Raw genomic sequence first — 23,710 nt, 5'->3', positions numbered from 1 at the left:
TGGAAATTCTGAAAAAGTCGACCACGTCCCTGGGTGGGCTCGAACCACCAAACTTTCAGTTAACAGCCAAATGCCCTGACCTATTGCACCACATAGACGTTACAAAGAGGGGTAGATTCCGTTTTTGAATTCCAACAAGCCAACAAGCTTATAAAAGGGGAAATTCTGAAAAAGTATACCACATCCCTGGGTGGGCTCGAACCACCAACCTTTCAGTTAACAGCCAAATGCGCTGACCTATTGCGTCACAGAGACGTTACAAAGAGGGGTAGATTCCGTTTTTGAATTTCACCAAGCCAACAAGTGTATCAAAATGGAAATTCTGAAAAGGTGCACCAAATCCCTGGGTGGGCTCGAACCACAAACCTTTCAGTTTACAGCCGAATGCGCTGACCTATTGTGCCACAGAGACCTTACAAAGAGGGGTAGATTCCGTTTTAGAATTTCAACAAGCCAACAAGCTTATCAAAATGGAAATTCTGAAAAAGTGCACCACATCCCTGGGTGGGCTCGAACCACCAACCTTTCAGTTAACAGCCGAATGCACTGACCTATTGCGCCACAGAGACGTTACAAAGAGGGGTAGATTCCGTTTTTGAATTTCACCAAGCCAACAAGCTTATAAAAAGAAATTTTGAAAAAGTGTACCACATCCCTGGGTGGGCTCAAACCACCAACCTTTCAGTAAACAGCCGAATGCACTGACCTATTGCGCCACATAGACATTACAAAGAGGGGTAGATTCCGTTTTTGAATTTCACCAGGCCAACAAGCGTATCAAAATGGAAATTCTGAAAAAGAACAGCACGTCCCTGGGTGGGCTCGCACCACCAACCTTTCAGTTAACAGCCGAATGGGCTGACCTATTGCGCCACAGAGACGAAAGAAAGAGGGGTAGATTCCGTTTTTTAATTTCAACAAGCCAACAAGCTTATCAAAATGGAAATTCTGAAAAAGGACAGCACGTCCCTGGGTGGGCTCGAACCACAAACCTTTCAGTTTACAGCCGAATGCGCTGACCTATTGTGCCACAGAGACGTTACAAAGAGGGGTAGATTCCGTTTTAGAATTTCACCAAGCCAAGAAGCGTATCAAAATGGAAATTCTGAAAAAGAATAGCACATCCTTGAGTGGGCTCGAACCACCAACCTTTCAGTTAACAGCCGAATGCGCTGACCTATTGCGCCACAGAGACGAAAGAAAGAGGGGTAGATTCCGTTTTTGAATTTCAACAAGCCAACAAGCTTATCAAAATGGAAATTCTGAAAAGGTGCACCACATCCCTGGGTGGGCTCGAAACACCAACCTTTCAGTTAACAGCCGAATGCGCTGACCTATTGCGCCACAGAGACGTTACAAAGAGGGGTAGATTCCGTTTTTGAATTTCACCAAGCCAACAAGCTTATAAAAAAAGAAATTTTGAAAATGTGTACCACATCCCTGGGTGGGCTCAAACCACCAACCTTTCAGTAAACAGCCGAATGCACTGACCTATTGCGCCACATAGACATTACAAAGAGGGGTAGATTCCGTTTTTGAATTTCACCAGGCCAACAAGCGTATCAAAATGGAAATTCTGAGAAAGAACTGCACGTCCCTGGGTGGGCTCGAACCACCAACCTTTCAGTTTACAGCCAAATGCGCTGACCAATTGCGCCACAGAGACGAAAGAAAGAGAGGTAGATTCCGTTTTTGAATTACACCAAGCCAACAAGTGTTTCAAAATGGAAATTCTGAAAAAGTGCACCACATCCCTAGGTGGGCTCAAACCACCAACCTTTCAGTTAAATGCGCTGACCTATTGCGCCACAGAGACAAAAGAAAGAGAGGTAGATTCCGTTTTTGAATTCCAACAAGCCAACAAGCTTATAAAAAGGGAAATTCTGAAAAAGTATACCACATCCCTGGGTGGGCTCGAACCACCAACCTTTCAGTTAACAGCCGAATGCGCTGACCTATTGCGCCACAGAGACGATAGAAAGAGGGGTAGATTCCGTTTTTGAATTTCAACAAGCCAACAAGCGTATCAAAATGGAAATTCTGAAAAAGTATACCACGTCCCTGGGTGGGCTCGAACCACCAACCTTTCAGTTAACAGCCGAATGCGCTGACCTATTGCGCCACAGAGACGATAGAAAGAGGGGTAGATTCCGTTTTTGAATTTCAACAAGCCAACAAGCGTATCAAAATGGAAATTCTGAAAAAGAACTGCACGTCCCTGGGTGGGCTCGAACCACCAACCTTTCAGTTAACAGCCGAATATGCTGACCCATTGCGCCACAGAGACGAAAGAAAGAGAGGTAGATTCCGTTTTTGAATTTCAACAAGCCAACAAGTGTTTCAAAATGGAAATTCTGAAAAAGTGCACCACATCCCTGGGTGGGTTCGAAGCACCAACCTTTCAGTTTACAGCCGAATATGCTGACCCATTGCGCCACAGAGACGAAAGAAAGAGAGGTAGATTCCGTTTTTGAATTTCAACAAGCCAACAAGCTTATCAAAATGGAAATTCTGAAAAAGTGCACCACGACCCTGGGTGGGCTCGAACCACCAACCTTTCAGTTAAAAGCTGAATGCGCTGACCTATTGCGTCACAGAGACATTACAATGAGGGGTAGATTCCGTTTTTGAATTTCACCAAGCCAACAAGCTTATAAAAAGTGAAATTCTGAAGAAGTGTACCACATCCCTGGTTGGGCTCGAAGCACCAACCTTTCAGTTAACAGCTGAATGCGCTGACGTATTGCGCCAGAGAGACATTGCAAAGAGGGGTGTTTTCCGTTTTTGAATTTCACCAAGCCAAGAAGCCTATCAAAATGGAAATTCTGAAAAAGAATAGCACGTCCCTGGGTGGGCTCGAAACACCAACCTTTCAGTTAACAGCCGAATGCGCTGACCTATTGCGCCACAGAGACGAAAGAAAGAGGGGTAGATTCCGTTTTTGAATTTCAACAAGCCAACAAGCTTATCAAAACGGAAATTCTGAAAAAGTGAACCACGTCCCTGGGTGGGCTCGAACCACCAACCTTTCAGCTAACAGCCAAATGCGCTGACCTATTGCGCCACAGAGACGTTACAAATAGGGGTAGATTCCGTTTTTGAATTTCACCAAGCCAACAAGCGTATCAAAATGGAAATTCTGAAAAAGTATACCACGTCCCTGGGTGGGCTCGAACCACCAACCTTTCAGTTAACAGCCGAATGCGCTGACCAATTGCGCCACAGAGACGAAAGAAAGAGAGGTAGATTCCGTTTTTGAATTACACCAAGCCAACAAGTGTTTCAAAATGGAAATTCTGAAAAAGTGCACCACATCCCTAGGTGGGCTCAAATCACCAACCTTTCAGTTAACAGCCGAATGCGCTGACCTATTGCGCCACAGAGACAAAAGAAAGAGAGGTAGATTCCGTTTTTGAATTCCAACAAGCCAACAAGCTTATCAAAATGGAAATTCTGAAAAAGTCGACCACGTCCCTGGGTGGGCTCGAACCACCAAACTTTCAGTTAACAGCCAAATGCCCTGACCTATTGCGCCACATAGACGTTACAAAGAGGGGTAGATTCCGTTTTTGAATTTCACCAAGCCAACAAGAGTCAAAATGGAAATTCTGAAAAAGTGCACCACATCCCTGGGTGGGCTCGAACCACAAACCTTTCAGTTTACAGCAAAATGTGCTGACCTATTGCGCCACAGAGACGAAAGAAAGAGAGGTAGATTCCGTTTTTGAATTTCAACAAGCCAACAAGCTTATCAAAATGGAAATTCTGAAAAAGTCGACCACGTCCCTGGGTGGGCTCGAACCACCAAACTTTCAGTTAACAGCCAAATGCCCTGACCTATTGCGCCACATAGACGTTACAAAGAGGGGTAGATTCCGTTTTTGAATTTCACCAAGCCAACAAGCGTATCAAAATGGAAATTCTGAAAAAGGACAGCACGTCCCTGGGTGGGCTCGAACCACCAACCTTTCAGTTAACAGCCGAATGCGCTGACCTATTGCGCCACAGAGACGAAAGAAAGAGGGGTAGATTCCGTTTTTGAATTTCAACAAGCCAACAAGCTTATCAAAATGGAAATTCTGAAAAAGTGCACCACATCCCTAGGTGGGCTCAAACCACAAACCTTTAAGTTTACAGCCAAATGCGCTGACCTATTGCGCCACAGAGACGAAAGAAAGAGAGGTAGATTCCGTTTTTGAATTACACCAAGCCAACAAGTGTTTCAAAATGGAAATTCTGAAAAAGTGCACCACATCCCTGGGTGGGTTCGAAGCACCAACCTTTCAGTTTACAGCCGAATATGCTGACCCATTGCGCCACAGAGACGAAAGAAAGAGAGGTAGATTCCGTTTTTGAATTTCAACAAGCGAACAAGCTTATCAAAATGGAAATTCTGAAAAAGTGTACCACATCCCTGGTTGGGCTCGAAGCACCAACCTTTCAGTTAACAGCCAAATGCGCTGACCTATTGCGCCACAGAGACGTTAGAAAGAGGGGTAGATTCCGTTTTTGAATTTCACCAAGCCAACAAGCGTATCAAAACGGAAATTCTGAAAAAGGAGGGCACGTCCCTGGGTGGGCTCGAACCACCAACCTTTCAGTTAACAGCCGAATGCGCTGACCTATTGCGCCACAGAGACGAAAGAAAGAGGGGTAGATTCCGTTTTTGAATTTCAACAAGCCAACAAGCTTATCAAAACGGAAATTCTGAAAAAGTGCACCACGTCTCTGGGTGGGCTCGAACCACCAACCTTTCAGTTAACAGCCGAATGCGCTGACCTATTGCGCCACAGAGACGAAAGAAAGAGAGGTAGATTCCGTTTTTGAATTTCAACAAGCCAACAAGAGTATCAAAATGGAAATTCTGAAAAAGTGCACCACATCCCTGGGTGGGCTCGAACCACAAACCTTTCAGTTTACAGCCGAATGCGCTGACCTATTGTGCCACAGAGACGTTACAAAGAGGGGTAGATTCCGTTTTAGAATTTCACCAAGCCAAGAAGTTTCTAAAAAAGGAAAAAGTGTACCACGTCCCTGGGTGGGCTCGAACCACAAACCTTTCAGTTAACAGCTGAACGCGCTGACGTATTGCACCAGACAGACGTTGCAAATAGGGGTGTTTTCCGTTTTTGAATTTCACCAAGCCAACAAGAGTATCAAAATGGAAATTCTGAAAAAGTGTACCACATCCCTGGGTGGGCTGAAACCACCAAACTTTCAGTAAACAGCCGAATGCACTGACCTATTGCGCCACATAGACATTACAAAGAGGGGTAGATTCCGTTTTTGAATTTCAACAAGCCAACAAGAGTATCAAAATGGAAATTCTGAAAAAGCATACCACATCCCTGGGTGGGTTCGAAGCACCAACCTTTCAGTTTACAGCCGAATATGCTGACCTATTGCGCCACAGAGACGAAAGAAAGAGAGGTAGATTCCGTTTTTGAATTTCAACAAGCCAACAAGAGTATCAAAATGGAAATTCTGAAAAAGCATACCACGTCCCTGGGTGGGCTTGAAACACAAACCTTTCAGTTAACAGCCTAATGTGCTGACGTATTGCGCCACAGAGACGTTACATAGAGGGGTGTTTTCCGTTTTTGAATTTCACCAAGCCAACAAGCTTATAAAAAAAGAAATTTTGAAAAAGTGTACCACATCCCTGGGTGGGCTCAAACCACCAACCTTTCAGTAAACAGCGGAATGCACTGACCTATTGCGCCACAGAGACGTTACAAAGAGGGGTAGATTCCGTTTTAGAATTTCAACAAGCCAACAAGAGTATCAAAATGGAAATTCTGAAAAAGTGCACCACGTCCCTGGGTGGGCTCGAACCACCAACCTTTCAGTTAACAGCCGAATGCGCTGACCTATTGCGCCACAGAGACGTTACAAGGAGGGGTAGATTCCGTTTTTGAATTTCACCAAGCCAACAAGCTTATAAAAAAGGAAATTTTGAAAAAGTGTACCACGTCCCTGGGTGGGCTCGAAGCACCAACCTTTCAGTTAACAGCTGAATGCGCTGACGTATTGCGCCAGAGAGACGTTGCAAAGAGGGGTGTTTTCCGTTTTTGAATTTCAGCAAGCCAACAAGTGTATCAAAATGGAAATTCTGAAAAAGTGCACCATATCCCTGGGTGGGCTCGAACCACAAACCTTTCAGTTTACAGCCGAATGCGCTGACCTAGTGTGCCACAGAGATGTTACAAAGAGGGGTAGATTCCGTTTTAGAATTTCACCAAGCCAAGAAGCGTATCAAAATGGAAATTCTGAAAAAGACCAGCACGTCCCTGGATGGGCTCGAACCACCAACCTTTCAGTTAACAGCCGAATGCGCTGACCTATTGCGCCACAGAAACGAAAGAAAGAGAGGTAGATTCCGTTTTTGAATTTCAACAAGCCAACAAGCTTATAAAAAATGAAATTCTGAAGAAGTGTACCACATCCCTGGTTGGGCTCAAACCACCAACCTTTCAGTTTACAGCCGAATGCGCTGACCTATTGCGCCACAGAGACGTTACAAAGAGGGGTAGATTCCGTTTTAGAATTTCACCAAGCCAAGAAGCGTATCAAAATGGAAATTCTGAAAAAGAATAGCACGTCCCTGGGTGGGCTCGAACCACCAACCTTTCAGTTAACAGCCGAATGCGCTGACCTATTGCGCCACAGAGACGTTACAAAGAGGGGTAGATTCCGTTTTTGAATTTCACCAAGCCAACAAGCTTATAAAAAAGGAAATTTTGAAAAAGTGTACCACGTCCCTGGGTGGGCTCGAAGCACCAACCTTTCAGTTAACAGCTGAATGCGCTGACGTATTGCGCCAGAGAGACGTTGCAAAGAGGGGTGTTTTCCGTTTTTGAATTTCACCAAGCCAACAAGAGTATCAAAATGGAAATTCTGAAAAAGTGTACCACATCCCTGGGTGGGCTCAAACCACCAACCTTTCAGTAAACAGCCGAATGCACTGACCTATTGCGCCACAGAGACAAAAGAAAGAGGGGTGTTTTCCGTTTTTGAATTTCAACAAGCCAACAAGTGTATCAAAATGGAAATTCTGAAAAAGTGCACCACATCCCTGGGTGGGCTCGAACCACAAACCTTTCAGTTTACAGCCGAATGCGCTGACCTGTTGTGCCACAGAGATGTTACAAAGAGGGGTAGATTCCGTTTTAGAATTTCACCAAGCCAAGAAGCGTATCAAAATGGAAATTCTGAAAAAGACCAGCACGTCCCTGGGTGGGCTCGAACCACCAACCTTTCAGTTAACAGCCGAATGCGCTGACCTATTGCGCCACAGAGACGAAAGAAAGAGGGGTAGATTCCGTTTTTGAATTTCAACAAGCCAACAAGCTTATCAAAATGGAAATTCTGAAAAAGTGCACCACGTCCCTGGGTGGGCTCGAACCACCAACCTTTCAGTTAACAGCTGAATGCGCTGCCCTATTGCGCCACAGAGACGTAACAAAGAGGGGTAGATTCCGTTTTTGAATTATACCAAGCCAACAAGCTTATAAAAAGAAATTTTGAAAAAGTGCACCACGTCCCTGTGTGGGCTCGAAGCACCAACCTTTCAGTTAACAGCTGAATGCGCTGACGTATTGCGCCAGAGAGACGTTGCAAAGACGGGTGTTTTCCGTTTTTGAATTTCACCAAGCCAACAAGAGTATCAAAATGGAAATTCTGAAAAAGTGTACCACATCCCTGGGTGGACTCAAACCACCAACCTTTCAGTAAACAGCCGAATGCACTGACCTATTGCGCCACATAGACATTACCAAAAGGGGTAGATTCCGTTTTTGAATTTCACCAAGCCAACAAGTGTATCAAAATGGAAATTCTGAAAAAGTGCACCACATCCCTGGGTGGGCTCGAACCACAAACCTTTCAGTTTACAGCCGAATGCGCTGACCTATTGTGCCACAGCGACGTTACAAAGAGGGGTAGATTCCGTTTTAGAATTTCACCAAGCCAAGAAGCGTATCAAAATGGAAATTCTGAAAAAGAATAGCACATCCCTGAGTGGGCTCGAACCACCAACCTTTCAGTTAACAGCCGAATGCGCTGACCTATTGCGCCACAGAGACGAAAGAAAGAGGGGTAGATTCCGTTTTTGAATTATACCAAGCCAACAAGCTTATAAAAAAGGAAATTTTGAAAAAGTGTACCACATCCCTGGGTGGACTCAAACCACCAACCTTTCAGTAAACAGCCGAATGCACTGACCTATTGCGCCACATAGACATTAAAAAGAGGGGTAGATTCCGTTTTTGAATTTCAACAAGCCAACAAGAGTATCAAAATGGAAATTCTGAAAAAGCATACCACGTCCTGGGTGGGCTCGAACCACCAACCTTTCAGTTAACAGCCGAATGCGCTGACCTATTGCGCCACAGAGACATTACAAAATGGGGTAGATTCCGTTTTTGAATTTCACCAAGCCAGCAAGTGTGGAAATTCTGAAAAAGTGCACCACATCCCTGGGTGGGCTCGAACCACAAACCTTTCAGTTTACAGCCAAATGCGCTGACCTATTGCACCACAGAGACGAAAGAAAGAGAGGTAGATTCCGTTTTTGAATTTCAACAATCCAACAAGCTTATAAAAAGGGAAATTCTGAAAAAGCATACAACTTCCCCAGGTGGGCTCGAACCACAAACCTTTCAGTTAACAGCAAAATGCGCTGACCTATTGCGCCACAGAGACGTTACAAAGAGGGGTAGATTCCGTTTTAGAATTTCACCAAGCCAAGAAGCGTATCAAAATGGAAATTCTGAAAAAGAATAGCACATCCCTGAGTGGGCTCGAACCACCAACCTTTCAGTTAACAGCCGAATGCGCTGACCTATTGCGCCACAGAGACGAAAGAAAGAGGGGTAGATTCCATTTTTGAATTTCACCAAGCCAACAAGTGTATCAAAATGGAAATTCTGAAAAAGTGCACCATATCCCTGGGTGGGCTCGAACCACAAACCTTTCAGTTTACAGCCGAATGCGCTGACCTATTGTGCCACAGAGACGTTACAAAGAGGGGAAGATTCCGTTTTAGAATTTCACCAAGCCAAGAAGCGTATCAAAATGGAAATTCTGAAAAAGTATAGCACGTCCCTGAGTGGGCTCGAACCACCACCCTTTCAGTTAACAGCCGAATGCGCTGACCTATTGCGCCACAGAGACAAAAGAAAGAGAGGTAGATTCCGTTTTTGAATTTCAACAAGCCAACAAGTGTTTCAAAATGGAAATTCTGAAAAAGTGCACCACATCCCTAGGTGGGCTCAAACCACCAACCTTTCAGTTAACAGCCGAATGCGCTGACCTATTGCGCCACAGAGACAAAAGAAAGAGAGGTAGATTCCGTTTTTGAATTCCAACAAGCCAACAAGCTTATAAAAAGGGAAATTCTGAAAAAGTATACCACATCCCTGGGTGGGCTCGAACCACCAACCTTTCAGTTAACAGCCAAATGCGCTGACCTATTGCGTCACAGAGACGTTACAAAGAGGGGTAGATTCCGTTTTTGAATTTCACCAAGCCAACAAGAGTATCAAAATGGAAATTCTGAAAAAGCATACCACGTACAAGGGTGGGCTTAAACCACCAACCTTTCAGTAAACAGCCGAATGCGCTGACCTATTGCGCCACAGAGACGAAAGAAAGAGAGGAAGATTCCGTTTTTGAATTTCAACAAGCCAACAAGAGTATCAAAATGGAAATTCTGAAAAAGTGCACCACATCCCTGGGTGGGCTCGAACCACAAACCTTTCAGTTTACAGCCGAATGCGCTGACCTATTGTGCCACAGAGACGTTACAAAGAGGGGTAGATTCCGTTTTAGAATTTCACCAAGCCAAGAAGCGTATCAAAATGGAAATTCTGAAAAAGAATTGCACGTCCCAGGGTGGGCTCGAACCACCAACCTTTCAGTTAACAGCCGAATACGCTGACCTATTGCGCCACAGAGACGAAAGAAAGAGGGGTAGATTCCGTTTTTGAATTTCAACAAGCCAACAAGCTTATCAAAATGGAAATTCTGAAAAAGTGCACCACATCCCTGGGTGGGCTCGAACCACCAACCTTTCAGTTAACAGCCGAATGCGCTGACCTATTGCGCCACAGAGACAAAAGAAAGAGGGGTAGATTCCGTTTTTGAATTTCAACAAGCCAACAAGCTTATCAAAATGGAAATTCTGAAAATATGCACCACGTCCCTGGGTGGGCTCGAACCACCAACCTTTCAGTTAACAGCCGAATGCGCTGACCTATTGCGCCACAGAGACAAAAGAAAGAGGGGTAGATTCCGTTTTTGAATTTCAACAAGCCAACAAGAGTATCAAAATGGAAATTCTGAAAAAATCGACCACGTCCCTGGGTGGGCTTGAACCACAAAACTTTCAGTTAACAGCCTAATGTGCTGACGTATTGCGCCACAGAGACATTACAAAATGGGGTAGATTCCGTTTTTGAATTTCACCAAGCCAACAAGTGTATCAAAATGGAAATTCTGAAAAAGTGCACCACATCCCTGGGTGGGCTCGAACCACAAACCTTTCAGTTAACAGCCGAATGCGCTGACCTATTGCGCCACAGAGACTAAAGAAAGAGGGGTAGATTCCGTTTTTGAATTTCAACAAGCCAACAAGCTTATCAAAATGGAAATTCTGAAAAAGTCGACCACGTCCCTGGGTGGGCTCGAATCACCAAACTTTCAGTTAACAGCCAAATGCCCTGACCTATTGCGCCACATAGACGTTACAAAGAGGGGTAGATTCCGTTTTTGAATTTCACCAAGCCAACAAGCGTATCAAAATGGAAATTCTGAAAAAGAAGGGCACATCCCTGGGTGGGCTCAAAACAACAACCTTTCAGTTAACAGCCGAATGCTCTGACCTATTGCGCCACAGAGACAAAAGAAAGAGAGGTAGATTCCGTTTTTGAATTCCAACAAGCCAACAAGCTTATAAAAAGGGAAATTCTGAAGAAGTGTACCACATCCCTGGGTGGGTTCGAAGCACCAACCTTTCAGTTAACAGCCGAATGCGCTGACCTATTGCCTCACAGAGACATTACAATGAGGGGTGTTTTCCGTTTTTGAATTTCACCAAGCCAACAAGAGTATCAAAATGGAAATTCTGAAAAAGTGTACCACATCCCTGGGTGGGCTCAAACCACCAATCTTTCAGTTAACAGCCGAATGCACTGACCTATTGTGCCACAGAGACGAAAGAAATAGGGGTAGATTCCGTTTTTGAATTTCAACAAGCCAACAAGCTTATCAAAACGGAAATTCTGAAAAAGTGGACCACTTCCCTGGGTGGGCTCGAACCACCAACCTTTCAGTTAACAGCCGAATGCGCTGACCTATTGCGCCACAGAGACATTACAAAAAGAGGGGTAGATTACGTTTTTGAATTTCACCAAGCCAACAAGAGTATCAAAATGGAAATTCTGAAAAATTATACCACGTCCCTGGGTGGGCTCGAACCACCAACCTTTCAGTTAACAGCCAAATGCGCTGACGTATTGCGCCACAGAGACGTTACAAAGAGGGGTAGATTCCGTTTTTGAATTTCACCAAGCCAACAAGTGTATCAAAATGGAAATTCTGAAAACGTGCACCACATCCCTGGGTGGGCTCGAACCACCAACCTTTCAGTTAACAGCCGAATGCACTGACCTATTGCGCCACAGAGACGTTACAAAGAGGGGTAGATTCCGTTTTTGAATTTCACCAAGCCAACAAGCTTATAAGAAATTTTGAAAAAGTGTACCACATCCCTGGGTGGGCTCAAACCACCAACCTTTCAGTAAACAGCCGAATGCACTGACCTATTGCGCCACATAGACATTACAAAGAGGGGTAGATTCCGTTTTTGAATTTCACCAGGCCAACAAGCGTATCAAAATGGAAATTCTGAAAAAGAACAGCACGTCCCTGGGTGGGCTCGCACCACCAACCTTTCAGTTAACAGCCGAATGGGCTGACCTATTGCGCCACAGAGACGAAAGAAAGAGGGGTAGATTCCGTTTTTTAATTTCAACAAGCCAACAAGCTTATCAAAATGGAAATTCTGAAAAAGGACAGCACGTCCCTGGGTGGGCTCGAACCACAAACCTTTCAGTTTACAGCCGAATGCGCTGACCTATTGTGCCACAGAGACGTTACAAAGAGGGGTAGATTCCGTTTTAGAATTTCACCAAGCCAAGAAGCGTATCAAAATGGAAATTCTGAAAAAGAATAGCACATCCCTGAGTGGGCTCGAACCACCAACCTTTCAGTTAACAGCCGAATGCGCTGACCTATTGCGCCACAGAGACGAAAGAAAGAGGGGTAGATTCCGTTTTTGAATTTCAACAAGCCAACAAGCTTATCAAAATGGAAATTCTGAAAAAGTGTACCACATCCCTGGGTGGGCTCGAAACACCAACCTTTCAGTTAACAGCCGAATGCGCTGACCTATTGCGCCACAGAGACGTTACAAAGAGGGGTAGATTCCGTTTTTGAATTTCACCAGGCCAACAAGCGTATCAAAATGGAAATTCTGAGAAAGAACTGCACGTCCCTGGGTGGGCTCGAACCACCAACCTTTCAGTTTACAGCCAAATGTGCTGACCAATTGCGCCACAGAGACGAAAGAAAGAGAGGTAGATTCCGTTTTTGAATTACACCAAGCCAACAAGTGTTTCAAAATGGAAATTCTGAAAAAGTGCACCACATCCCTAGGTGGGCTCAAACCACCAACCTTTCAGTTAAATGCGCTGACCTATTGCGCCACAGAGACAAAAGAAAGAGAGGTAGATTCCGTTTTTGAATTCCAACAAGCCAACAAGCTTATAAAAAGGGAAATTCTGAAAAAGTATACCACATCCCTGGGTGGGCTCGAACCACCAACCTTTCAGTTAACAGCCAAATGCGCTGACCTATTGCGTCACAGAGACGTTACAAAGAGGGGTAGATTCCGTTTTTGAATTTCACCAAGCCAACAAGAGTATCAAAATGGAAATTCTGAAAAAGTATACCACGTCCCTGGGTGGGCTCGAACCACAAACCTTCCAGTTTACAGCCAAATATGCTGACCTATTGCGCCACAGAGACGAAAGAAAGAGAGGTAGATTCCGTTTTTGAATTTCAACAAGCCAACAAGCTTATCAAAATGGAAATTCTGAAAAAGTATACCACGTCCCTGGGTGGGCTCGAACCACCAACCTTTCAGTTAACAGCCGAATGCGCTGACCTATTGCACCACAGAGACGAAAGAAAGAGGGGTAGATTCCGTTTTTGAATTTCAAAAAGCCAACAAGCTTATCAAAATGGAAATTCTGAAAATATGCACCACGTCCCTGGGTGGGCTCGAACCACCAACCTTTCAGTTAACAGCCGAATGCGCTGACCTATTGCGCCACAGAGACAATAGAAAGAGAGGTAGATTCCGTTTTTGAATTTCAACAAGCCAACAAGCGTATCAAAATGGAAATTCTGAAAAAGAACGGCACATCCCTGGGTGGGCTCGAACCACCAACCTTTCAGTTAACAGCCGAATGCGCTGACCTATTGCGCCACAGAGACGAAAGAAAGAGAGGTAGATTCCGTTTTTGAATTACACCAAGCCAACAAGTGTTTCAAAATGGAAATTCTGAAAAAGTGCACCACATCCCTGGGTGGGTTCGAAGCACCAACCTTTCAGTTTACAGCCGAATATGCTGACCCATTGCGCCACAGAGACGAAAGACAGAGAGGTAGATTCCGTTTTTGAATTTCAACAAGCCAACAAGCTTATCAAAATGGAAATTCTGAAAAAGTACACCACGACCCTGGGTGGGCTCGAACCACCAGCCTTTCAGTTAAAAGCTGAATGCGCTGACCGATTGCGTCACAGAGACATTACAATGAGGGGTAGATTCCGTTTTTGAATTTCACCAAGCCAACAAGCTTATAAAAAATGAAATTCTGCAGAAGTGTACCACATCCCTGGTTGGGCTCGAAGCACCAACCTTTCAGTTAACAGCTGAATGCGCTGACGTATTGCGCCAGAGAGACGTTGCAAAGAGGGGTGTTTTCCGTTTTTGAATTTCACCAAGCCAACAAGAGTATCAAAATGGAAATTCTGAAAAAGTGTACTACATCCCTGGGTGGGCTCGAACCACCAACCTTTCAGTTAACAGCCGAATGCGCTGACGTATTGCGCCACAGAGACGAAAGAAAGAGGGGTAGATTCCGTTTTTGAATTTCAACAAGCCAACAAGCGTATCAAAATGGAAATTCTGAAAAAGAAGGGCACGTCCCTGGGTGGGCTCGAACCACCAACCTTTCAGTTAACAGCCGAATGCGCTGACCTATTGCGCCACAGAGACAAAAGAAAGAGGGGTAGATTCCGTTTTTGAATTTCAACAAGCCAACAAGCTTATCAAAACGGAAATTCTGAAAAAGTGCACCACGTCGCTGGGTGGGCTCGAACCACCAACCTTTCAGTAAACAGCGGAATGCACTGAACTATTGCGCCACAGAGACGTTACAAAGAGGGGTAGATTCCGTTTTAGAATTTCAACAAGCCAACAAGAGTATCAAAATGGAAATTCTGAAAAAGTGCACCACGTCCCTGGGTGGGCTCGAACCACCAACCTTTCAGTTAACAGCAGAATGCGCTGACCTATTGCGCCACAGAGACATTACAAGGAGGGGTAGATTCCGTTTTTGAATTTCACCAAGCCAACAAGCTTATAAAAAAGGAAATTTTGAAAAAGTGTACCACGTCCCTGGGTGGGCTCGAAGCACCAACCTTTCAGTGAACAGCTGAATGCGCTGACGTATTGCGCCAGAGAGACGTTGCAAAGAGGGGTGTTTTCCGTTTTTGAATTTCAGCAAGCCAACAAGGGTATCAAAATGGAAATTCTGAAAAAGTGTACCACATCCCTGGGTGGGCTCAAACCACCAACCTTTCAGTAAACAGCCGAATGCACTGACCTATTGCGCCACATAGTCATTACAAAGAGGGGTAGATTCCGTTTTTGAATTTCAACAAGCCAACAAGTGTATCAAAATGGAAATTCTGAAAAAGTGCACCACATCCCTGGGTGGGCTCGAACCACAAACCTTTCAGTTTACAGCCGAATGCGCTGACCTATTGCGCCACAGAGACGTTACAAGGAGGGGTAGATTCCGTTTTTGAATTTCACCAAGCCAACAAGCTTATAAAAAAGGAAATTTTGAAAAAGTGTACCACGTCCCTGGGTGGGCTCGAAGCACCAACCTTTCAGTGAACAGCTGAATGCGCTGACGTATTGCGCCAGAGAGACGTTGCAAAGAGGGGTGTTTTCCGTTTTTGAATTTCAGCAAGCCAACAAGGGTATCAAAATGGAAATTCTGAAAAAGTGTACCACATCCCTGGGTGGGCTCAAACCACCAACCTTTCAGTAAACAGCCGAATGCACTGACCTATTGCGCCACATAGTCATTACAAAGAGGGGTAGATTCCGTTTTTGAATTTCAACAAGCCAACAAGTGTATCAAAATGGAAATTCTGAAAAAGTGCACCACATCCCTGTGTGGGCTCGAACCACCAACCTTTCAGTTAACAGCCGAAAGCGCTGACCTATTGCGCCACAGAGACGAAAGAAAGAGAGGTAGATTCCGTTTTTGAATTTCAACAAGCCAACAAGCTTATAAAAAATGAAATTCTGAAGAAGTGTACCACATCCCTGGTTGGGCTCAAACCACCAACCTTTCAGTTTACAGCCGAATGCGCTGACCTATTGCGCCACAGAGACGTTACAAAGAGGGGTAGATTCCGTTTTAGAATTTCACCAAGCCAAGAAGCGTATCAAAATGGAAATTCTGAAAAAGCATAGCACGTCCCTGGGTGGGCTCGAACCACCAACCTTTCAGTTAACAGCCGAATGCGCTGACCTATTGCGCCACAGAGACTTTACAAAGAGGGGTAGATTCCGTTTTTGAATTTCAACAAGCCAACAAGAGTATCAAAATGGAAATTCTGAAAAAGCATACCACATCCCTGGGTGGGCTTGAAAAACAAACCTTTCAGTTAACAGCCTAATGTGCTGACGTATTGCGCCACAGAGACGTTACATAGAGGGGTGTTTTCCGTTTTTGAATTTCACCAAGCCAACAAGCTTATAAAAAAGGAAATTTTGAAAAAGTGTACCACGTCCCTGGGTGGGCTCGAAGCACCAACCTTTCAGTTAACAGCTGAATGCGCTGACGTATTGCGCCACAGAGACTTTACATAGAGTGGTGTTTTCCGTTTTTGAATTTCAACAAGCCAACAAGAGTATCAAAATGTAAATTCTGAAAAAGTGCACCACGTCCCTGGGTGGGCTCGAACCACCAACCTTTCAGTTAACAGCCGAATGCGCTGACCTATTGCGCCGCAGAGACGTTACAAGGAGGGGTAGATTCCGTTTTTGAATTTCACCAAGCCAACAAGTGTATCAAAATGGAAATTCTGAAAACGTGCACCACATCCCTGGGTGGGCTCGCACCACAAACCTTTCAGTTTACAGCCGAATGCGCTGACCTATTGTTCCACAGAGATGTTACAAAGAGGGGTAGATTCCGTTTTAGAATTTCACCAAGCCAAGAAGCGTATCAAAATGGAAATTCTGAAAAAGACCAGCACGTTCCTGGGTGGGCTCGAACCACCAACCTTTCAGTTAACAGCCGAATGCGCTGACCTATTGCACCACAGAGACGAAAGAAAGAGGGGTAGATTCCGTTTTTGAATTTCAACAAGCCAACAAGCTTATCAAAATGGAAATTCTGAAAAAGTGCACCACTTCCCTGGGTGGGCTCGAACCACCAACCTTTCAGTTAACAGCCGAATGCGCTGCCCTATTGCGCCACAGAGACATTAAAAAGAGGGATAGATTCCGTTTTTGAATTATACCAAGCCAACAAGCTTATAAAAAAGGAAATTTTGAAAAAGTGCACCACGTCCCTGTGTGGGCTCGAAGCACCAACCTTTCAGTTAACAGCTGAATGCGCTGACGTATTGCGCCAGAGAGACGTTGCAAAGAGGGGTGTTTTCCGTTTTTGAATTTCACCAAGCCAACAAGAGCATCAAAATGGAAATTCTGAAAAAGTGTACCACATCCCTGGGTGGACTCAAACCACCAACCTTTCAGTAAACAGCCGAATGCACTGACCTATTGCGCCACATAGACATTAAAAAGAGGGGTAGATTCCGTTTTTGAATTTCAACAAGCCAACAAGAGTATCAAAATGGAAATTCTGAAAAAGCATACCACGTCCTGGGTGGGCTCGAACCACCAACCTTTCAGTTAACAGCCGAATGCGCTGACCTATTGCGCCACAGAGACATTACAAAATGGGGTAGATTCCGTTTTTGAATTTCACCAAGCCAGCAAGTGTGGAAATTCTGAAAAATTGCACCACATCCCTGGGTGGGCTCGAACCACAAACCTTTCAGTTTACAGCCAAATGCGCTGACCTATTGCACCACAGAGACGAAAGAAAGAGAGGTAGATTCCGTTTTTGAATTTCAACAATCCAACAAGCTTATAAAAAGGGAAATTCTGAAAAAGCATACAACTTCCCCAGGTGGGCTCGAACCACAAACCTTTCAGTTAACAGCAAAATGCGCTGACCTATTGCGCCACAGAGACGTTACAAAGAGGGGTAGATTCCGTTTTAGAATTTCACCAAGCCAACAAGCGTATCAAAATGGAAATTCTGAAAAAGCGTAGCACGTCCCTGGGTGGGCTCGAACCACCAACCTTTCAGTTAACAGCCGAATGCGCTGACCTATTGCGCCACAGAGACAAAAGAAAGAGAGGTAGATTCCGTTTTTGAATTTCAACAAGCCAACAAGAGTATCAAAATGGAAATTCTGAAAAAGCATACCACGTCCCTGGGTGGGCTCGAACCACCAACCTTTCAGTTAACAGCCGAATGCGCTGACCTATTGCGCCACAGAGACAAAAGAAAGAGAGGTAGATTCCGTTTTTGAATTTCAACAAGCCAACAAGAGTATCAAAATGGAAATTCTGAAAAAGCATACCACGTCCCTGGGTGGGCTTGAACCACCAACCTTTCAGTTAACAGCTGAATGTGCTGACCTATTGCACCACAGAGACATTACAAAGAGGGGTAGATTCCGTTTTAGAATTTCACCAAGCCAACAAGAGTATCAAAATGGAAATTCTGAAAAAGGATACCACGTCCTGTGTGGGCTCGAACCACCAACCTTTCAGTTAACAGCCTAATGCGCTGACCTATTGCGCCACAGAGGCGTTACAAAGAGGGGTAGATTCAGTTTTAGAATTTTACCAATCCAACAAGCGTATCAAAATGGAAATTCTGAAAAAGCATACCACGTCCTTGGGTGGGCTCAAACCACCAACCTTTCAGTTAACAGCCGAATGCGCTGACCTATTGCACCACAGAGACAATACCAAAAGGGGTAGATTCCGTTTTTGAATTTCACCAAGCCAACAAGTGTATCAAAATGGAAATTCTGAAAAAGTGCACCACATCACTGGGTGGGCTCGAACAACAAACCTTTCAGCTTACAGCCGAATATGCTGACCTATTGCGCCACAGAGACGAAAGAAAGAGAGGTAGATTCCGTTTTTGAATTTCACCAAGCAAACAAGAGTATCAAATGGAAATTCTGAAAAAACTTTCTACGTCCCTGGGTGGGCTCGAACCACTAACCTTTCAGTTCACAGCCGAATGCGCTGACCTATTGCGCCACAGAGACGAAAGAGAGAGAGGTAGATTCCGTTTTTGAATTTCAACAAGCCAACAAGCGGATCAAAATGGAAATTCTGAAAAAGTGCACAGCGTCAATGGGTGGGCTCGAACCACCAACCTTTCAGTTAACAGCCGAATGCGCTGACCTATTGCGCCACAGAGACAAAAGAAAGAGAGGTAGATTCCGTTTTTGAATTTCAACAAGCCAACAAGAGTATCAAAATGGAAATTCTGAAAAAACTTTCTACGTCCCTGGGTGGGCTCGAACCACCAACCTTTCAGTTAACAGCCGAATGAGCTGACCTATTGCGCCACAGAGACGTTTCAAAGTGGGGTAGATTTCGTTTTAGAATTTCACCAAGCCAACAAGCGTATCAAAACGGAAATTCTAAAAAAGTGTACCACGTCCCTGGGTGGGCTCAAACCACAAACCTTTAAGTTTACAGCCAAATGCGCTGACCTATTGCGCCACAGAGACGTTTAAAAGGGGGGTAGATTTCGTTTTTGAATTTCACCAAGCCAACAAGAGTATCAATGGAAATTCTGAAAAAGTGTACCATATCCCTGGGTGGGCTCGAACCACCAACCTTTCAGTTAACAGCCGAATGGGCTGACCTATTGCGCCACAGAGACAAATGAAAGAGAGGTAGATTCCGTTTTTGAATTTCAACAAGCCAACAAGCGGATCAAAATGGAAATTCTGAAAAAGTGCACCACATCCCTGGGTGGGCTCGAACCACCAACCTTTCAGTTAACAGCCGAATGTGCTGACCTCTTGCGCCACAGATACAACTAACGAGAAGTCGATTCCGTTTTTGAATTTCAACAAGCCAACAAGAGTGGAAATTCTGAAAAATCGTACCACGTCCCTGGGTGGGCTCGAACCACCAACCTTTCAGGTAATCGCGAAATGCACTGACCTATTGAGCTAGAGAGACACGAGAAGTCATTACATTTCCAGCTTTGAATTTCTACACATCGCCAAGTCGCCAAGCTCAATTCCAAAAGGAAATTCTGTACCACGTACCCAGGTGGGTTCAAACCACCAACCTCTCAGTTAACAACCGAATGCGCTGACCTATTGCGCCACAGAGACGAAAGAAAGAGGGGTAGATTCCGTTTTTGAATTACACCAAGCCAACAAGCGTATCAAAATGGAAATTCTGAAAAAGTGCACCGCATCCCTGGGTGGGCTCGAACGACAAACCTTTCAGTTAACAGCCGAATGCGCTGACCTATTGCGTCACAGAGACGTTACAAAGAGGAGTAGATTCCATTTTTGAATTTCACCAAGCCAACAAGAGTTGAAATTCTGAAAAAGCGTACCACGTCCCTGGGTGGGCTCGAACCACCAACCTTTCAGGTAATCGCAAAATGCACTGACCTATTGAGCTAGAGAGACACGAGAAGTCATTACATTTCCAGCTTTGAATTTCTACACATAAGTCTCCAAGCTCAATTCCAAAAGGAAATTCTGTACCACTTCCCTGGGTGGCCTCGAACCACCAAACTTTCGGTTAACAGCCGAATGCGCTGACCTATTGCTCCACAGAGACGTCACAAAGAGGGGTAGATTCCGTTTTTGAATTTCAACAAGCTTATCAAAATGGAAATTCTGAAAAAGTGGACCACCTCCCTGAGTGGGCTTGAACCACCAACCTTTCAGTTCACAGCCAAATGCGCTGACCTATTGCGCCACAGAGACGTTACAAAAATGGGTAGATTCTGTTTTTGAATTTCACCAAGCCAACAAGAGTATCAAAATGGAAATTCTGAAAAAGTGTACCACGTCCCTGGGTGGGCTCAAACCACCAACCTTTCAGTTAACAGCCGAATGCGCTGACCTATTGCTCCACAGAGACGTCACAAAGAGGGGTAGATTCCGTTTTTGAATTTCAACAAGCTTATCAAAATGGAAATTCTGAAAAAGTGGACCACCTCCCTGAGTGGGCTTGAACCACCAACCTTTCAGTTCACAGCCAAATGCGCTGAACTATTGCGCCACAGAGACGTTACAAAAATGGGTAGATTCTGTTTTTGAATTTCACCAAGCCAACAAGAGTGTCAAGGAAATTCTGAAAAAGCATACCACGTCCCTGGGTGGGCTTTAACCACCAACCTTTCAGGTAATCGCAAAATGCACTGACCTATTGAGCTTGAGAGACACGAGAAGTCATTACATTTCCAGCTTTGAATTTCTACACATAAGTCTCCAAGCTCAATTCCAAAAGGAAATTCTGTACCACTTCCCTGGGTGGCCTCGAACCACCAAATTTTCGGTTAACAGCCAAATGCGCTGACCTATTGCGCCACAGAGACGAAAGAAAAATGGGTAGTTTCCGTTTTTGAATTTCAATAAGCTTATCAAACGGGAAATTCTGAAAAAGTGTACCATGTCCCCAGATGGGCTCAAAACACCAACCTTTCAGTTAACAGCCGAATGCGCTGACCTATTACACCACAGAGACGTTACAAAGAAGGGTAGATTCCACGTGTAGATGTTTTTTTTCTTTTGTCATTCATTTTCAGTATAGTTATAATACAACAAGTTAACATCTATTTCGTTAAATGTCATTTGACAAAGAATTTCTTCGAAATTAATCCATATTGCATTCTATAATTTCATTGAAGTGATTGAACACGACCCCATTTTGTGGTTTCAGCATCATATATCACTTTTCAGAGATACACTATAAGCCACGAGTTTTGAGCCAGACAAGTTCGGTCGGTGGATAGCTTAGTTACCTGCCGCATGTAGAACCTGGGTTTGAATACAGTGCGTGTAACTCTTTAGTAGGAATGCAATATTTAATACAAATCATTGTCACTAATAATTATTTCACATCCATTACTTTTGATGTCATTTGTCATTATTAAGTTTTGTTTCTATATCATCCGTTCTATATTCAAGGCAAGGCAAGTTTATTTGTGTAGCACATTTCCTACACAAGGCAACTTCATGTGCTTTACACAAGGAAAGACAGCCCATTCGCGTCAACAAACAGTAGTTAATATTCAGAGCAAGGAAAAGAAAAGAAAAGTAGGTTACATTGACAATGTTAAAACCTTATACAGCAAACTTAAAAAAGAAAATAGCGTATGGAAGTTTAAAATGATAAAAATAATAAGGGGAAAAAACAACATTCAAAATTCAATTTCAGTGTAGACAAGTTAACATCTATTTCGTTAATGTCATTTGACAAACTTTTTTTCAAAAATTCCTTGCAAAATTCATTACTAAATACAATACTATATATTGTCACAGCAACCTACACAGACCCGTCACCAGAAAGAAATTGTAGGGGGGGCATTACCTTTTTTGGGGGGGGGCACACTTTATCAACCTAAATCTAATGTTCATCAGGTTGAACAGCGGCATTGTGACAACTGAAAAAGTGTTCAGAAATATTTTCTGTCACATAAAAGCGGCAGTTCGTTCTGAAATCTAAAAGACAAACTGAAAAAAAAAATGTGTAGTTCATTTTGCATTTATTCAACTCAAAATTTCATTTGAAACAAATCCACTCTTCACTTCTGTAAACAACTATGTCCGAATGAATGACTCTGTGACCCAACCCCTTCTATCTGGAATTGGCTAGCAGTTGCCTTCATTTGCGTGTTGGAAGTAGGGCTGTACGATATGGACAAAATTTCCTTTCATTTTTGCCAGACATCTCTATTCTTTGTTCTTTGACTCAGCATGAGACTTCACATCATTTTACTGTTTTTATGGTGCCTTCTGTATTTTGTGTTATTTTATTTCTATACTTGTACAGATTTTTTTTTTTGTATTTTATTTGCGTGTATACTTATCTACTTATATTTACTCTAATTAATTTTATTTTGTGTTATTTTATTTCACTTGTGTCTACTAAAAGACTAATTTCTATTCCATGCACAGCACTTTGTATGCAGCAATGGCTGTTTTAAAGTGATTTAGAAATAAGGTTGAGTTATGTCGATGATATACAGAAACAACATATGGATTCAGTGAAAAACTAAGCAGAATATCAATCCAAAAGGATGTGTAAAGTGCTGTTTTTTTTCATTAGAACTTAGTGACAGTCATCAACATGAACAAACTTGGCAATAAAAAAAGAGAATTCAACTCACATTGTACTGCAACTGCTTTAGTGCTAAATAATTTTATGCTCCATAGTTGTTGTTGTGTATGTGTGACTGCTTGGTTCTGTTAACAGCATACTGTGTATTGCTACAATTCATCCGTGCTGTGTGGCTTGACTAATTAAAATAAAAGTTTGACACTCACTTGTAAACGTAACCAGTGGACTCAGGATTCCCATTGATGTCAACTGTGTCATCCTGGATCGAGGTTTGGCATTTGGTGGCTTCCATTAAAGCGGCACGACGTGCTCACTGCTCAGTCTTTGTGCCAGCGCCAGCCGGCAAATGCGCACTATCTACCCGGAAGTAGATTTGGCTAAGGCACGTCTGCAGAGCGCGTGTCTTGCATTTCACACCCAAACACGTGTACATGTTCGTTTTTTTTTTGTTGTTTTTTTTTTTTTTTTTTTACACAAGAGTAGAGAGAAAGCTTTGACAAGCACCTTGACAGAAAGTGGTGGCTTCAAACAATGGAAGTTATTAGGTTCCATGTTTCAAAATCGGCCAGCAGGTGGCAGCAGAGTATGAGCAATCAGCCAAGGCCATTTTGCAGACAATTGTTTTTGCCAGTGTCCATTCAGTGTTCAGCATCAGATGCACTTTTAAATATGACTACACCATAAGCCATGACTTTTAGCCCGACAAGTTAGGTCATCGATATTATTGATACCTCGACAGTATCGATACCGGATCGATACTGGCGCTAAAATATCGATCTTATTAGTTTAGTTTTCTGTTTGGCTCAACTTTGTAGTAGATTGCATGAACACATACAGTATTTGTCACGCCGCCACCGGTGTGACGGCCATGCTTTTGTTTTGTTATCCATGTTTCCTGTTTTATTTTGAATTTCTGATTCCCT

General features: G+C 43.7%; 50 non-coding genes across 50 annotated transcripts; all 50 read right to left on the bottom strand.

Annotated features, from left to right (window-relative positions):
- Positions 1–495: 495 nt before the first annotated feature.
- On the bottom strand, positions 496–569 carry trnan-guu (transfer RNA asparagine (anticodon GUU)). Its single transcript has one exon. It is a non-coding gene; the product is annotated as a tRNA-Asn (tRNA).
- A 552-nt stretch (positions 570–1,121) lies between these two features.
- Positions 1,122–1,195, bottom strand: trnan-guu (transfer RNA asparagine (anticodon GUU)). Its single transcript has one exon. It is a non-coding gene; the product is annotated as a tRNA-Asn (tRNA).
- An 83-nt stretch (positions 1,196–1,278) lies between these two features.
- On the bottom strand, positions 1,279–1,352 carry trnan-guu (transfer RNA asparagine (anticodon GUU)). The gene has a single exon. It is a non-coding gene; the product is annotated as a tRNA-Asn (tRNA).
- A 240-nt stretch (positions 1,353–1,592) lies between these two features.
- trnay-gua (transfer RNA tyrosine (anticodon GUA)) lies at positions 1,593–1,666 on the bottom strand. Its single transcript has one exon. It is a non-coding gene; the product is annotated as a tRNA-Tyr (tRNA).
- A 233-nt stretch (positions 1,667–1,899) lies between these two features.
- trnan-guu (transfer RNA asparagine (anticodon GUU)) lies at positions 1,900–1,973 on the bottom strand. Its single transcript has one exon. It is a non-coding gene; the product is annotated as a tRNA-Asn (tRNA).
- An 83-nt stretch (positions 1,974–2,056) lies between these two features.
- trnan-guu (transfer RNA asparagine (anticodon GUU)) lies at positions 2,057–2,130 on the bottom strand. Its single transcript has one exon. It is a non-coding gene; the product is annotated as a tRNA-Asn (tRNA).
- Positions 2,131–2,213: 83 nt separating this feature from the next.
- trnan-guu (transfer RNA asparagine (anticodon GUU)) lies at positions 2,214–2,287 on the bottom strand. Its single transcript has one exon. It is a non-coding gene; the product is annotated as a tRNA-Asn (tRNA).
- A 554-nt stretch (positions 2,288–2,841) lies between these two features.
- Positions 2,842–2,915, bottom strand: trnan-guu (transfer RNA asparagine (anticodon GUU)). Its single transcript has one exon. It is a non-coding gene; the product is annotated as a tRNA-Asn (tRNA).
- Positions 2,916–2,998: 83 nt separating this feature from the next.
- Positions 2,999–3,072, bottom strand: trnan-guu (transfer RNA asparagine (anticodon GUU)). The gene has a single exon. It is a non-coding gene; the product is annotated as a tRNA-Asn (tRNA).
- An 83-nt stretch (positions 3,073–3,155) lies between these two features.
- On the bottom strand, positions 3,156–3,229 carry trnan-guu (transfer RNA asparagine (anticodon GUU)). The gene has a single exon. It is a non-coding gene; the product is annotated as a tRNA-Asn (tRNA).
- Positions 3,230–3,938: 709 nt separating this feature from the next.
- Positions 3,939–4,012, bottom strand: trnan-guu (transfer RNA asparagine (anticodon GUU)). The gene has a single exon. It is a non-coding gene; the product is annotated as a tRNA-Asn (tRNA).
- Positions 4,013–4,566: 554 nt separating this feature from the next.
- Positions 4,567–4,640, bottom strand: trnan-guu (transfer RNA asparagine (anticodon GUU)). Its single transcript has one exon. It is a non-coding gene; the product is annotated as a tRNA-Asn (tRNA).
- Positions 4,641–4,723: 83 nt separating this feature from the next.
- trnan-guu (transfer RNA asparagine (anticodon GUU)) lies at positions 4,724–4,797 on the bottom strand. The gene has a single exon. It is a non-coding gene; the product is annotated as a tRNA-Asn (tRNA).
- Positions 4,798–5,814: 1,017 nt separating this feature from the next.
- On the bottom strand, positions 5,815–5,888 carry trnan-guu (transfer RNA asparagine (anticodon GUU)). Its single transcript has one exon. It is a non-coding gene; the product is annotated as a tRNA-Asn (tRNA).
- Positions 5,889–6,285: 397 nt separating this feature from the next.
- Positions 6,286–6,359, bottom strand: trnan-guu (transfer RNA asparagine (anticodon GUU)). The gene has a single exon. It is a non-coding gene; the product is annotated as a tRNA-Asn (tRNA).
- A 240-nt stretch (positions 6,360–6,599) lies between these two features.
- On the bottom strand, positions 6,600–6,673 carry trnan-guu (transfer RNA asparagine (anticodon GUU)). Its single transcript has one exon. It is a non-coding gene; the product is annotated as a tRNA-Asn (tRNA).
- A 554-nt stretch (positions 6,674–7,227) lies between these two features.
- Positions 7,228–7,301, bottom strand: trnan-guu (transfer RNA asparagine (anticodon GUU)). The gene has a single exon. It is a non-coding gene; the product is annotated as a tRNA-Asn (tRNA).
- An 83-nt stretch (positions 7,302–7,384) lies between these two features.
- Positions 7,385–7,458, bottom strand: trnan-guu (transfer RNA asparagine (anticodon GUU)). The gene has a single exon. It is a non-coding gene; the product is annotated as a tRNA-Asn (tRNA).
- A 552-nt stretch (positions 7,459–8,010) lies between these two features.
- trnan-guu (transfer RNA asparagine (anticodon GUU)) lies at positions 8,011–8,084 on the bottom strand. Its single transcript has one exon. It is a non-coding gene; the product is annotated as a tRNA-Asn (tRNA).
- A 702-nt stretch (positions 8,085–8,786) lies between these two features.
- trnan-guu (transfer RNA asparagine (anticodon GUU)) lies at positions 8,787–8,860 on the bottom strand. The gene has a single exon. It is a non-coding gene; the product is annotated as a tRNA-Asn (tRNA).
- Positions 8,861–9,100: 240 nt separating this feature from the next.
- On the bottom strand, positions 9,101–9,174 carry trnan-guu (transfer RNA asparagine (anticodon GUU)). The gene has a single exon. It is a non-coding gene; the product is annotated as a tRNA-Asn (tRNA).
- An 83-nt stretch (positions 9,175–9,257) lies between these two features.
- trnan-guu (transfer RNA asparagine (anticodon GUU)) lies at positions 9,258–9,331 on the bottom strand. Its single transcript has one exon. It is a non-coding gene; the product is annotated as a tRNA-Asn (tRNA).
- A 554-nt stretch (positions 9,332–9,885) lies between these two features.
- trnan-guu (transfer RNA asparagine (anticodon GUU)) lies at positions 9,886–9,959 on the bottom strand. Its single transcript has one exon. It is a non-coding gene; the product is annotated as a tRNA-Asn (tRNA).
- An 83-nt stretch (positions 9,960–10,042) lies between these two features.
- On the bottom strand, positions 10,043–10,116 carry trnan-guu (transfer RNA asparagine (anticodon GUU)). Its single transcript has one exon. It is a non-coding gene; the product is annotated as a tRNA-Asn (tRNA).
- Positions 10,117–10,199: 83 nt separating this feature from the next.
- trnan-guu (transfer RNA asparagine (anticodon GUU)) lies at positions 10,200–10,273 on the bottom strand. Its single transcript has one exon. It is a non-coding gene; the product is annotated as a tRNA-Asn (tRNA).
- Positions 10,274–10,513: 240 nt separating this feature from the next.
- trnan-guu (transfer RNA asparagine (anticodon GUU)) lies at positions 10,514–10,587 on the bottom strand. Its single transcript has one exon. It is a non-coding gene; the product is annotated as a tRNA-Asn (tRNA).
- A 711-nt stretch (positions 10,588–11,298) lies between these two features.
- On the bottom strand, positions 11,299–11,372 carry trnan-guu (transfer RNA asparagine (anticodon GUU)). The gene has a single exon. It is a non-coding gene; the product is annotated as a tRNA-Asn (tRNA).
- Positions 11,373–11,457: 85 nt separating this feature from the next.
- Positions 11,458–11,531, bottom strand: trnan-guu (transfer RNA asparagine (anticodon GUU)). The gene has a single exon. It is a non-coding gene; the product is annotated as a tRNA-Asn (tRNA).
- Positions 11,532–11,614: 83 nt separating this feature from the next.
- trnan-guu (transfer RNA asparagine (anticodon GUU)) lies at positions 11,615–11,688 on the bottom strand. Its single transcript has one exon. It is a non-coding gene; the product is annotated as a tRNA-Asn (tRNA).
- A 549-nt stretch (positions 11,689–12,237) lies between these two features.
- Positions 12,238–12,311, bottom strand: trnan-guu (transfer RNA asparagine (anticodon GUU)). Its single transcript has one exon. It is a non-coding gene; the product is annotated as a tRNA-Asn (tRNA).
- Positions 12,312–12,394: 83 nt separating this feature from the next.
- On the bottom strand, positions 12,395–12,468 carry trnan-guu (transfer RNA asparagine (anticodon GUU)). The gene has a single exon. It is a non-coding gene; the product is annotated as a tRNA-Asn (tRNA).
- A 704-nt stretch (positions 12,469–13,172) lies between these two features.
- Positions 13,173–13,246, bottom strand: trnan-guu (transfer RNA asparagine (anticodon GUU)). The gene has a single exon. It is a non-coding gene; the product is annotated as a tRNA-Asn (tRNA).
- An 83-nt stretch (positions 13,247–13,329) lies between these two features.
- trnan-guu (transfer RNA asparagine (anticodon GUU)) lies at positions 13,330–13,403 on the bottom strand. The gene has a single exon. It is a non-coding gene; the product is annotated as a tRNA-Asn (tRNA).
- Positions 13,404–13,486: 83 nt separating this feature from the next.
- Positions 13,487–13,560, bottom strand: trnan-guu (transfer RNA asparagine (anticodon GUU)). Its single transcript has one exon. It is a non-coding gene; the product is annotated as a tRNA-Asn (tRNA).
- Positions 13,561–14,114: 554 nt separating this feature from the next.
- On the bottom strand, positions 14,115–14,188 carry trnan-guu (transfer RNA asparagine (anticodon GUU)). Its single transcript has one exon. It is a non-coding gene; the product is annotated as a tRNA-Asn (tRNA).
- An 83-nt stretch (positions 14,189–14,271) lies between these two features.
- On the bottom strand, positions 14,272–14,345 carry trnan-guu (transfer RNA asparagine (anticodon GUU)). The gene has a single exon. It is a non-coding gene; the product is annotated as a tRNA-Asn (tRNA).
- Positions 14,346–14,585: 240 nt separating this feature from the next.
- Positions 14,586–14,659, bottom strand: trnan-guu (transfer RNA asparagine (anticodon GUU)). Its single transcript has one exon. It is a non-coding gene; the product is annotated as a tRNA-Asn (tRNA).
- An 868-nt stretch (positions 14,660–15,527) lies between these two features.
- Positions 15,528–15,601, bottom strand: trnan-guu (transfer RNA asparagine (anticodon GUU)). The gene has a single exon. It is a non-coding gene; the product is annotated as a tRNA-Asn (tRNA).
- Positions 15,602–15,841: 240 nt separating this feature from the next.
- trnan-guu (transfer RNA asparagine (anticodon GUU)) lies at positions 15,842–15,915 on the bottom strand. Its single transcript has one exon. It is a non-coding gene; the product is annotated as a tRNA-Asn (tRNA).
- Positions 15,916–16,312: 397 nt separating this feature from the next.
- trnan-guu (transfer RNA asparagine (anticodon GUU)) lies at positions 16,313–16,386 on the bottom strand. Its single transcript has one exon. It is a non-coding gene; the product is annotated as a tRNA-Asn (tRNA).
- Positions 16,387–16,626: 240 nt separating this feature from the next.
- On the bottom strand, positions 16,627–16,700 carry trnan-guu (transfer RNA asparagine (anticodon GUU)). The gene has a single exon. It is a non-coding gene; the product is annotated as a tRNA-Asn (tRNA).
- Positions 16,701–16,783: 83 nt separating this feature from the next.
- On the bottom strand, positions 16,784–16,857 carry trnan-guu (transfer RNA asparagine (anticodon GUU)). Its single transcript has one exon. It is a non-coding gene; the product is annotated as a tRNA-Asn (tRNA).
- Positions 16,858–17,716: 859 nt separating this feature from the next.
- trnan-guu (transfer RNA asparagine (anticodon GUU)) lies at positions 17,717–17,790 on the bottom strand. The gene has a single exon. It is a non-coding gene; the product is annotated as a tRNA-Asn (tRNA).
- An 83-nt stretch (positions 17,791–17,873) lies between these two features.
- On the bottom strand, positions 17,874–17,947 carry trnan-guu (transfer RNA asparagine (anticodon GUU)). Its single transcript has one exon. It is a non-coding gene; the product is annotated as a tRNA-Asn (tRNA).
- Positions 17,948–18,030: 83 nt separating this feature from the next.
- On the bottom strand, positions 18,031–18,104 carry trnan-guu (transfer RNA asparagine (anticodon GUU)). The gene has a single exon. It is a non-coding gene; the product is annotated as a tRNA-Asn (tRNA).
- Positions 18,105–18,656: 552 nt separating this feature from the next.
- On the bottom strand, positions 18,657–18,730 carry trnah-gug (transfer RNA histidin (anticodon GUG)). Its single transcript has one exon. It is a non-coding gene; the product is annotated as a tRNA-His (tRNA).
- An 83-nt stretch (positions 18,731–18,813) lies between these two features.
- Positions 18,814–18,887, bottom strand: trnan-guu (transfer RNA asparagine (anticodon GUU)). The gene has a single exon. It is a non-coding gene; the product is annotated as a tRNA-Asn (tRNA).
- An 83-nt stretch (positions 18,888–18,970) lies between these two features.
- Positions 18,971–19,044, bottom strand: trnan-guu (transfer RNA asparagine (anticodon GUU)). Its single transcript has one exon. It is a non-coding gene; the product is annotated as a tRNA-Asn (tRNA).
- Positions 19,045–19,282: 238 nt separating this feature from the next.
- trnan-guu (transfer RNA asparagine (anticodon GUU)) lies at positions 19,283–19,356 on the bottom strand. The gene has a single exon. It is a non-coding gene; the product is annotated as a tRNA-Asn (tRNA).
- Positions 19,357–20,511: 1,155 nt separating this feature from the next.
- On the bottom strand, positions 20,512–20,585 carry trnan-guu (transfer RNA asparagine (anticodon GUU)). Its single transcript has one exon. It is a non-coding gene; the product is annotated as a tRNA-Asn (tRNA).
- Between the last annotated feature and the right edge of the window lie 3,125 nt (positions 20,586–23,710).

The sequence above is a fragment of the Festucalex cinctus genome, chromosome 1 (assembly GCF_051991245.1).
Source record: "Festucalex cinctus isolate MCC-2025b chromosome 1, RoL_Fcin_1.0, whole genome shotgun sequence".
In the NCBI taxonomy this organism is placed as follows: domain Eukaryota; kingdom Metazoa; phylum Chordata; class Actinopteri; order Syngnathiformes; family Syngnathidae; genus Festucalex; species Festucalex cinctus.
The sequence above is the reverse complement of the archived record's forward strand: the minus strand, read 5'-3'. Positions and strand labels throughout refer to the sequence as shown.